Consider the following 10,900-nt stretch of genomic DNA (forward strand, 5'->3'; position numbering starts at 1 on the left):
ATTATTCAGACAGTTAAGGGAGACGAAAATTTAATAGTCATGGGGACTGGAATTCAAAAGCAGGAACCGGATGAGGAAGAAAAGTAGTAGGTGAATATGGTCTGCGGGTAAGGAAAGAAAGTAGAAGCCGCTTGGGAGAATTTTGCCCAAAGCACAACTTAATCATAGCTAAGACTTGGTTTAAGAATCGTGAACGAATGTTGTCAATGTGGAAGAGGCCTGGAGATACTGAAAGGATTCAGGTAGGTTATACAATGGTAAGACAGAGATTTAGAAACGAGGTTTTAAATTGTAAGACATTTCCATGGCAGACGTGGATTCTGCCCACAATTTATTAGTTATGCACTGTAGATTGAAGCTGAAGAAACTGCAAATGGTAGAAATTTAAGAAGATGGGACCTGGATAAACAGAAAGAACTAGAGGTTGTAGAGAGTTTCAGAGAGAGCTTTAGGGAACGAATGATAAGAAAAGGGGAAAGAATTACAATAGAAAAGAATGGGTAGCTTTGAGAGATGAAATAGTGAAGGCAGCAGAGGATCAAGTAGGTAGAAAGACGGGAACGAGTAGAAATAGGTGCGTAACACAAGAGATAGTGAAGTAAACTGATGAAAGGAGAAAACCTAAAAACGCAGTAAATGAAGCAGGCGAAAAGGGATGCAAACGTCTCAAAAATGAGATCGACAGGAAGTGCAAAATGGCTAAGCAGGGATGTCTAGAGGACAAATGTAATGATGTAGAGGCATATATCACCAGGGGTAAGATAGATGCTGCCTACAGGAAAATTAGAGAGACCTTTGGAGAAAATGGAACCATATGCACGAATATTAAGAACTCAGATACAAGACAAGTCCTAGGCAAAGAAGGAAAAGCAGAATCGTGGAAGAAGTATATGGAGGGTTTATACAATGGCGATGTACTTGAGGACAATATTATGGAAATGGAAGAGGACGTACATGAAGATGAAATGGGAGATATGATACTGCGTGAAGACTTTGACAGAGCACTGAAAGACCTACGACGAAACAGGGCCCCGATAGGAGGCAACATTCCATTAGAACTACTGGTAGTCTTGGGTGAGTCAGCCACGACAAAACTCTTCCATTTGGTGAGCAGGATGTATGACACAGCCGAAATACCCTCACACTTCAAGAAGAAAATAGTAATTCTAATCCCAAAGAAAGCAGGTGTTGATGGATGTGAAAATTACCGACCTATCAGTTTATTAACTCACGGCTGCAAACTACTAACACGAATTATTTAAAGACGAATGGAAAAACTGGTAGAAGCCGACGTCGAGGAAGATCAGTTTGGATTCGGTAGAAATTGTAGAACACGCGAGGCAATGCTGACCCTACGAGTTACCTTGGAAGGTAGGCTAAGGAAAGGCAAACCTACGTTTCTAGCATTTGTAGACTTAGAGAAAGTTTTTGACTATGTTGACTGGAACACTCTCTTTCAAATTTTGAAGGTGGCAGGGGATAATACAGGGAGCGAAAGGTTATTTACAATTTTTACAGAAACCAAACGGCAGTTGTAGGAGCGAGGGGCACGAAAGGGAGGCAGTGATTGAGAAGGGAGTGAGACAAGGTTGCAGCCTATCCCCGATGTTATTCAATCTGTATATTGAGCGAGCAGTAAAGGAAACAAAAGACAAATTTTGAGTAGGAATTAAGATCATGGAGATGAAATAGAAACTTTGAGGTTTGCCGACAACATTTCAATTTTGTCAGAGACAGCGAAGGACCTGGAAAAGCAGATGATCGGAATGTACAGTGTCTTGAAAGGAGGATATAAGATGAACATCAACAGAAGCAAAACGAGGATAATGGAATGTAGTCGAATTAAATCGGGTGATGCTGCGGGAATTAGATTAAGAAATGGGACGCTTAAAGTAGTAGATGTGTTCTGCTATCTGGGAAGCAATACAACTGATGTAGGTCGAGTCAGAGAGGATATAAAATGTAGACTGACAACGGCAAAGAAAACGTTTCTGAAGGAAAGAAATTTGTTAACATCGAGTATAGATTAAAGTATCAGGAAGTTGTTTCTCAAATTATTTGTATGGAGTCTACTCATGTATGCAAGTGAAGCATGGTCGATAAATAGTTTAGACAAGAAGGGAATAGAAGCTTCCGAAACGTGGTGCACAGAAGAATGCTGAAGATTAGATGGGCAGATCACGTAACTAACGTGGAGGTATTGAATAGAATTGGGCAGAAGAGGCAATTTTGGCACAACTTTTCTAGAAGAAGGGAGCATGGACACGCCCTAAGTCGTCAAGGAATTACCAAATTAGTTTTGGAGGGAAGCGTGAAGGGTAAAAATCGTAGAGGGAGATCAAGAGATGAATACACTAAGCAAATTCAGAAGGATTTATGTTGCAGTAGTTACTCGAAGATATACAGGGTGAGTCACCTAACATTACCGCTGGCTATATTTCGTAAACCACATCAAATACTGACGAATCGATTCCACAGACCGAACGTGAGGAGAGGGGCTAGTGTAATTGGTTAATACAAATCATAAAAAAATGCACGGAAGTATGGTCAAATGGCTCTGAGCATTATGGGACTTAACATCTCAGGTCCTCAGTCCCCTAGAACTTAGAACTACTTAAACCTAACTAACGTAAGGACATCACGCACATCCATACCCGAGGCAGGATTCGAACCTGCGACCGTAGCGGTCACACGGTTCCAGACTGAAGCGCCTAGAACCGCTCGGCCACCAACGGCCGGCTCACGGAAGTATGTTCTTTAACTCAAACCTACGTTTTTTTGAATGGAACCCCGTTAGTTTTGTTAGCACATCTGAACATATAAACAAATACGTAATCAGTGCCGTTTGTTGCATTGTAAAATGTTAATTACATCCGGAGATATTGTAACCTAAAGTTGACGCTTGAGTACCACTCCTCCGCTGTTCGATCGTGTGTATCGGAGAGCACCGAATTACGTAGGGATCCAAAGGGAACGGTGATGGACCTTAGGTACAGAAGAGACTGGAACAGCACATTACGTCCACATGCTAACACCTTTTATATTGGTCTTTTTCACTGACGCACATGTACATTACCATGAGGGGTGAGGTACACGTACACACGTGGTTTCCGTTTTCAATTACGGAGTGGAGTAGAGTGGTTCAAATGGTTCAAATGGCTCTGAGCACTATGGGACTCAACTGCTGTGGTCATAAGTCCCCTAGAACTTAGAACTACTTAAACCTGACTAACCTAAGGGCATCACACACATCCATGCCCGAGGCAGGATTCGAACCTGCGACCGTAGCGGTCGTGCGGTTCCAGACTGTAGCGCCTTTAACCGCTCGGCCACTCCGGCCGGCTGGAGTAGAGTGTGTCCCGACATGTCAGGCCAATAGATGTACAATGTGGTGACCATCATTTGCTGCATACAATTGCAATCTCTGGCGTAATGAATGTCTTACACGCCGCAGTACATCTGGTGTAAGTGTGGGCCAATTTCCTGGTTACCTAAAATACTGCTCCAAAAGTTGACACTCCATGAGAGTTGATATTCAACTTACCTTACTCAATGGGAATTCTCCACTGACCAATAATGCATATTATGTCGATTCACTTCAACACGATTCGTAACATTTGATTCATCGGAGAAAAGTATCTGTGAGATGAAATTATCATTGACTGCCAGTTGTTCCTGTATCCAGTTGCAGAAATTCAGGCGATTATGAAAATCGTCACCATTCAGTTCTTTATGCAGCGATAAATGAAATGGATGCCATCTTTGTGCATGTCGTATGAGTAGAACACTTCTTTGCGAAATTCCTGAACCTCGCCCAATTCGTCGAGAACTAATGTGAGGATCTGTAGCAACCGCAGTTAAGACGTTCACTGTTTTAATTTCGTTTGTCACAGGCCGCGTTCGGACTATTTCTATAGGTTTAACACTTCCCGTTTCAGTAAACAGGTGGACAATACTGCGAAAAGTCGTTGCAGCCGGAACATTTCTATCGGTGAACAGACTACTGTACCTTCGACGAATTTCATTAATATCTCTATAAGCTTCAAATTACGCGGTAATGATATCGACACGCCTGTAATCGTTAACGTCGTGGAACAACTGACTGAGCGCATGATCATGGTCTATGCTTCATTAAATTGTGGGAGGTGTCACATGGTAGCATTATCAAAAATATCAAAAAAGTGCTTCAACTATCTTAATCGGATGTGTATTTGTTTGAGATAGTACCGTTTTGCAACAATTGTCACCTCATTTCCATGTTTGCCGATTACAGCGCCATCTGTCATGCAACGAAAGGAAAAGTTACAAAGTTTTTCACCGAGAATCCAAATCTGCAATAACATATAGAGGTTCCTTTTTAAGACTTCAAAGTCGCCCCCCCCCCCCTCCCACCACCGGGGATGATACAGGGGTGCCGAGCATTATATTAATGGATGTCTCTCTGCCGGCCGCTGTGGCCGTGCGGTTCTAGGCGCTTCAGTCTGGAACCGCGTGACCGCTACGGTCGCAGGTTCGAATTCTGCCCCGGGCATGAATGTTTGTGATGTCCTTAGGTTAGTTGGGTTTAATTAGTTCTAAGTTCTAGGCCACTGATGACCTCAGAAGTTAAGTCGCATAGTGCTCAGAGCCATTTGAGCCATTTTATGTCTCTCTTCGAGGTGAACAACGTTAATGCCACAGAAACGTTTTATTTGCAACAGTTAGATACACGTTCCACCTACTTCTCTACATACTGGCCGCTCCAACTTCTAGTGTTGTCTTAGCGTTGTATCAACTTTCCAATATCCTAGTCATAGGAAGCAGCTGCCTGTGCTTTCGGCCAGTTATCTGCACTGGTCTGCAGCTCGTTGTCTGTGGAAAAATTTTGTCTCCATAGCCAGTGGTTCTTGTGAGCAGAGATGAGACTCAGGTGGAGCCAATCACAGACTGCATTGTGGGCGATCAAACACTTCTCATCGGAAACGCTGCATTATTCAGCATGGTGACGTTGCTGTCAGGGTTCCACCGAGCCATAATCCGTAGGTAGCGGTTATCCACTGCAGTAGTAGCCCTTGGGTGGCCTGAGCGAGGCATAATCATGAAGGAAGGTTGTACGTTGAAAGTATTCGCAATGTAGTCACATTAATGTGACCACCGTCTATGTTCGATGTCAACGCGTAATAACCACTCAAAGACTGCACTACCAGTGGAGGGTAAATAAAGCATACCAGGAAAACAGTGCAGTCGTTGTCGTAGTGCGTAAACCTAGTGATTTACCTGACGTCCAAAAGGGCATGATCATTGGCTTTCGGGCCAAGGAGATAAACTGTTCGCTGGCCGCCATGGTTTAAACATACCATGCATGACAAAATGGCGCTATGCAAAACCAGCACCGAGGCAACTGTGATGCACCAGTGGCCACAGACGGCAAGGGTGAACCAAGGCTGAGCAGATGTGTATGGGCGAATAGAGGAGCAATTGTTGAGCAGTTGATCGCCCATATGATCTAATGGAATACCAACAGTGTCTCCTCAACGCCCGTTCAAACGTTGCTGCGTATTAGCCTCGAGAGCAGGCTCCTAGTTCATGCAATCATGCGGACTCCTGTTCATCGGCGATGAAGGCTGGAATCTCCACACCAGTACAGCAACTGGACGCCCATTGAGAAGCGACTGGTGGCCTTTTCAGAAGAAACACATTTATGTTCCATCCGACACACCGCCGCTGTGTGTACGGCCCTGCAACAATCGTCCGAATGGTCCACGCCGGAGGAGGGAGCGCTATGGTCTGGGGAATGTTTCTATGGCATACCCTGGGTGATCTCGTGGTTCTGGAAGGCACAACGTATCAGCGCACGTATGCATCTATCCTTGGGGACGATGTCCATCCCCACGTGCAGTTTGTTTTTTCTTGGCATAATGGCATCTACCCGCAGGACAGGTCAACGTGTCACACAGCTAATAGTGTACGTGTGTGGTTCGAAGAGCACCAGGATGAGTTTACCGTACTCCGCCTGCCACCAAACTCCTCGGATTTAAACCAAATCGACAATCTGCGGGACTACCTCGATCGGGCTGTACGCGCTATGGATTCCCAACCAAGCGCAGCTGACCACGGCACTTAAGTCTTCATGGCTACGGATCCTTGCTAATAACTTTCAGAACCTCATTGAACCTCTTCCTGCACGTCTCGCAGCGGTCCATGCTGCAAAAGGTGGTTATTCAGGCTTTTCGAAGGTTGTCACACTAATGTGACTGGAAAGTGTATAATGGTAAGACAAAAATCCTGAAACCAGATTTTTAAACTGAGAAACTTTTCAGGGCCACAATTTATTGCTTATAATCGGAAGATGAACATAGATAAATTGCAGCAGGGGACTCGTGCAATTCAGGGGACTGGTTAAAACTATTTATTAGCGATCAGGCTAACTACTACACTGAAGACTAATTCTAAACGTTAGAAAACGCAAAGGAGGCCATTGGTTGCAGAACAGAAGTCAGTGTCTGAATCTGCGATGGTAGGTGCTAACAGAAGTAGCGAACACTAGCAGTATGTCAAGTACAAACTTGAGAGCAGCTTTCCAAGTGAGAAAAACAGACATGCTGGATCTTACCGATGCTGGCCACAAGCGCCATGGGGTCGGTGTCCCAACGAGCTGACTGGTAACTCTCTGAACACAAAACCAAGGATTTTTAGAAAATTATGGCAGCGCGTCATTTCCCACTTCCTATAGTCGCTCAAACAAGCCAGTGGCACTTAATAAACTTTGGTCAGTCTGACGAGTAGCTCTGCACCTCCAGGGCGCCTCTGGCCAACCACATTTGGATTCCTCCTCTACTACTCAGTAGGTAGGGATGCTTCTGGACTTCGCATTAACAAACTCCATGCTTGATACCAACAGCGTTTAGATGAAAACGGCACGTTGTGAGCGAGGAGCGGCGCGTTGCGGCAGCGGTAATGTTCTGACACGTCCCCGAAAATTTGCGAACTATGCGTTCTGACGGTGTGATTATCAGAATGCAGGACACTTTCCTATCAGAGGCCTGAAATCCCTGCAAATTTCAGTGTGAGGTGCACCCGTTCGCTGGTCTAGAGAAACCAATTTGAATCACAGGCTCAACGGTGTATGCTGGAATTGTCCAACGTCAGACGGCCCACTCAGGATGAATACGTTCACCCTTTAACCATAAGTGTGGAGAGAGGGGAGTGCCATCGCCCGATGTCCCTCTGCTGGTACATTCTACAGAGCGCTGCTTCCCAGAATCACTCGCAGAGCCAGGTCACTGCACACAGCATTTATGGCCCGCAATCCATCTTTCTCCCTGTTCTCCGCCCCCTCCACTATCGTCCCTTGCGTACAAGTTCTCTACAGGCTACATAAGCAGTTATTTGAATATTCTGTCCGCAATTTCCTCATGTGAAAAGTCTTAAACCACACATACGAAATCTAGTACAGGGGAACTGTTATTGTGACCAAAAATATGAATATTATTCTGACTGACAGTTTTGTTAAAAAAGGAGAGTGGCGTGCCATTTCTCAAAACGTGGTACTGTAGGGATGTGCACGAAACTAATTGACACCGCGTCTGATGACCAACTCCTCTTTCTGCATTTAGTAAATCATTGTGCCGCATTTAATGTGTTCATGGGCTGTTCTGTGCCATCGGCGTGTTTGTTAGGACAGTGTTGTATCAACACTGCAGTCTGAGGCATCGGTGGCTAGCTTTAAGTGTTTGTTTGTGTTGAGTGTTGCTATACAAGGGGCTGGTCAAAGGCTAAGTTGCAAGGATGCTTTCTGTCACGCCTATGACCACGCGAATTTAAGTCTTTTTCTTACGTAACTAATTAAATAGGTAGGAAATCTGGTCCACGTTTGGACTGCAACCTAAATCTTTCTGAATCTACTTACTGTATTCATCTCTTGGTCTCCCTCTAAGATTTTCCACCCACTCCCTTCCAAATTTCCATCCAGTACTGAAGCGGTGATCCCTCGATGTCTCAGAATGTGCTCTATCAGTCGTTCTCTTCTTTTTATCGAGTTGTGCCACAAACTTCTCGTCTCCTCAATTCTATTAAGTACTTTATCAATAGTTACGTGATCGACCTATGTAATCTTCAGTATTCTTCTGCAGCACTACATTTCGAAACTTTTGTTCTTATTTTGTCTAATATATTTGTCGTCCATGTTTCACGTCCATACATGGCTACGCTCCACATCATCTTTTTCAGAAAAGACTCCGTTACTCTTAAATCTATATATCGATGTTAATAAATTTCTCTTCTTCAGAGATGCTTTTCTTGCCAGTGCCTGTCTGCCTTTTATATCCTCTGTACTTCGGCCATCATCAGTTATTTTGCTGCCCAAATACCAAAACTCATCTACTTCTGTAAGTGCCTCGTTTCCTAAACTGATTCCCTTTGAATCATTTGATTTAATTCGATTACATTCCATTATTCTTGTTTTGTTGATGTTCATATTATATCCTCCTTTCAAGACACTGTCCATTCGGTTCAACTGCTCTTCCAAGCCCTTTGCTGTCTCTGACACAATTACAATGTAATCGGTAAGCCTCAAAGTTTTCATTTCTTCCGGGGTCGCAAGCTCTCCCGCAATATTTCTGACACACCTTAAGCAAGGTATCTGAAACGCCTTGAGCAAGGTATCCCCAGTTGTGTTAATTACTTAGATGACTTGCTAATTACTGGGGTCACTGGGGAGCACCACCAGCAAAATCTACAGATGTTGTCTGAGAAGCTTCAAGCTCATAAACTGCATCACTGCCTCAACAAGTGTAGTTCCTTGGAGCCAAGTGTAAAGTACCTGGGGTGTACAGAGAAAACATTAATAAAACCGACAAACTGCAGGGATGTATTCCTGACTGGAAATGGAGGAAAAATGGTTCTATGAATATGCCAGGAAAAAAGATCCTATGACCATGTGTCAGGAACTAGACTCTTTGCACGCAACGGCAACAAATTGCTTGGGAACACAGTACAGAGCCGCATCTCATCCACTCCACAACAGATGTTCAAAGTGGCCTCCATGGGATTGCAAGAGATACAGATAGTAGCGGTTATCATGCTGGATACACATAATTATACTTCGGCTTACGCCATGTTGGTGGGGTCACTTGCTTGCAGCATGTACTAGGGTTCGTCTCGATATCCTGTAGAACCTGTTCCTCGACATCGGGTGTACGCACAGTCCGGCGCCTCCCTGCACGTTCGCCTGTCTGTAAGGACCCATGATCAAACAAACGCCCAAATAGGGCTTGACAGCTTGTGCGATGTGGTTGGTGTCTGTCAGGGTACTTGTTCTCATCCTGGTAGAAGCCGACCTCGCTGAAGATCAGTCTGAATTCCGGGGAAATGTAGGATCGCGTGAGGCAATACTGCCCCTACGGCTTATCTTAGAAGATAGGTTGTGAAAAGGCAAACCTCCTTTACAGCGTTTGTAGACTCAGACAAAGCTTTTTGCAAAGTTGACTGGGATACGATGTTTGAAATTCTGAAGATAGCAGGGGTAAAATACAGGGAGTGAAAGGCGTAATCTGTTGTAATGATACATGCCGAATGGCATGTTAATTACTAAAGTTGTTTGTCTCATCATATACATCTAACTGAAAATGGGTGTCAGTGATATCTAATTTAGAAAAATAATGGTCCGAACAAATTTTTAAAACAACTTCTTTCCCAAGGTACTGGACATAGACCTATGTTGCTCTGAGGATTAGTGGTAGACTCACAATCGCCACATAATCTAATTGAGCCATCTGGCTTCTTTAATGTTACTATGGAAATAACTCATTTGCTAGACTATAATGGAAATATTACTCCCATGTTTTATAATTTATTTCTGTTTTAACTTGATTATGCATGACAGAGGGCACTGAATGTGCTCTACGAAACTTTGGGATTGCTGATCGCTTTAAACATACATGGGCTTGAAACCATGTTGAGCAAACTAATGTGCTTGAAAAAAGTTGTTTATATTGCACACAGAACGTATCAATCAATTTTTCATTTAAATGGAAAGCAGCCTCATCGCTGGGTACTACAAGTGAGAGGAAATTATCTTTCATCTCCATACCCAGAACGAATTCATGAAACTCTACAAGTTGCTGTTTATCACCATCATGAATCGATTGTATCAAATCAGTTCTGCATAATTTTAAACAAATTTCGCTGCAAAACAAGCCAGATAGATACATAACGAATGCCTAACCATCGGCCGGGTCAACAAGACTTTCGTGGACTACGTGCACATCTCTTTGAATGCACTCTAACTCTTAACGAGCACACAGGGAGGGCCTGTGGATTTCATCTTACTCAAAAACCGAGTGGCTTGAAAGTGTTGAAATTACTGCCAAATGTTTTGAGCTGTAGGGGGTGCAGTGCCGTATCTCTGACTAAAATGGCGCTAAACAGTTGTCACTTTATTCCACCTGGGAAGTTCTTAGAGTGGAATCGCGGTTGAAACTAGATTAACTTTTTCTTGAGTTAGGAAAGCAGAAAGCGCATTAGCGTCAAGGCCAAAAATGTTATTTGCTGTCAAAGAGTTTACTACTAACAGGGTTAATTAGTTTGCTACATTTTTATACTTTTGCAGCCTAGGGAGCTGGGATCGTGTCGTGAGCAGGAAGCCAGGCACAGAGCGAGGGTGAGTGGTCCAGTTTACACCCTTAAGTGTCAATGACACAATCGTATCTGTAATGACATTTATTCACGAGGTGATCGGCGGCAGGCGAAGAAGTGTTGACGCCTCATTAGTGAGATGCGACCACCTCACAGGTAAGTCAGCCATGGTGTTACGCCGTGTTAGCGGCAACGGGGAGACGAGAAGGCGTAGCCGCCCAGATGCTCTGCGATGCAGTGTGGCTGCTGCCTCAGCGCTCCCGTAGATAGTCCATGGTGTGTTCAT

Source organism: Schistocerca piceifrons, chromosome X (assembly GCF_021461385.2).
Source record: "Schistocerca piceifrons isolate TAMUIC-IGC-003096 chromosome X, iqSchPice1.1, whole genome shotgun sequence".
NCBI lineage: Eukaryota > Metazoa > Arthropoda > Insecta > Orthoptera > Acrididae > Schistocerca > Schistocerca piceifrons.